Source organism: Leopardus geoffroyi, chromosome C3 (genome assembly GCF_018350155.1).
Source record: "Leopardus geoffroyi isolate Oge1 chromosome C3, O.geoffroyi_Oge1_pat1.0, whole genome shotgun sequence".
In the NCBI taxonomy this organism is placed as follows: Eukaryota; Metazoa; Chordata; class Mammalia; order Carnivora; family Felidae; genus Leopardus; species Leopardus geoffroyi.
In genome coordinates, this window is record NC_059338.1 from 68,952,239 (window position 1) to 68,953,311 (window position 1,073).

Consider the following 1,073-nt stretch of genomic DNA (forward strand, 5'->3'; position numbering starts at 1 on the left):
CCAGCGCCCTGTCCGTGTCCCCTCTCTCCTTCCCTCGCAGGCACCTGGGACGTACCTTCAGGACTGTTTCTCGGGGGGTCCTGCCTTCATGCACCGTTTTCACCCCTGCAGGGGCGTGTGTGTGGATGGGGTGAGGGCAGGGAGGTACAGACCCAGGAGGGCCCTGAGGTCACACAGGCGTTTGGGAAGGACCCCGCCTCGGTGACCTCAGCTAAGCTTACTGCCTCCCTAAGGCCTTGCCTCCAAGCACCGACATATTGAAGGTGGCGGCTTGACCATGAATGAGGCCTTCTCCCCTGCCCTCCGGCCAGAGGCTTCCCAGGAAATGGGCCGAGTCTCCCGGAAAACACTGGAACCAGCAGTGAGTGTGGTCAGTGCTACGGATGTGAGGCTGACAGAAGCCCCGGCGAGACCTGGCGGTGTCTGCATCACGTCGTCACATTTATTCCGAGCAGGAGTGGCTGAACATTCGGCTGTGTCAGCGGAGGGGACCCCACTCGTCCAGACAAGGTGCAGCTGCGGAGGGACGGAGGCAGCTCGCTGGGGCTGGGGGGGTTAAGGGTGCGCCCGTCAGAGGCCCTCTCTTCCCCTGGCTCCAAGCCCAGTCCTCTCTGGGAGTTGCCCTTGGCCAAGACTGCGTCCTTTCCCGGGGCGGCCTCTCTGGACAGAGAGGTGCCTGGTCCCTGAGGGTAGGGGGGCCTGACCCTTTGCCCCAGCTGCAGAGCTCCCCGTGGGGTTGCTGGGTGGCCCTGTTGGGTCTGCATCGGGGGTCAGCTGCGTCCTCCTGCTGGTACTGCTTCTCCCGCTCTCCTGGCAGAGTGTGGGTCTCAGTGAACTTCCTGCCGGCTGAGCAATGCCTCAGGGCCTGCTCCTGGGACCCTGGGCGAGGCCCCCCATCCCCCGAGCCCTGTGGTCTCTCCACCCCTGTAGGGCCTCTGGAGGGGGAGGAAGGACGGTGGCCAGGGCCGGAGCTCTGCATGCCGCCGTGGGACCCTTACGTTCGAGGCCTGCCCTGAGAGCTTCTCCAGAGCCTCGGAGGTGTGCACAGGAAGCAGAGGGCAGCCCAAGAGAAA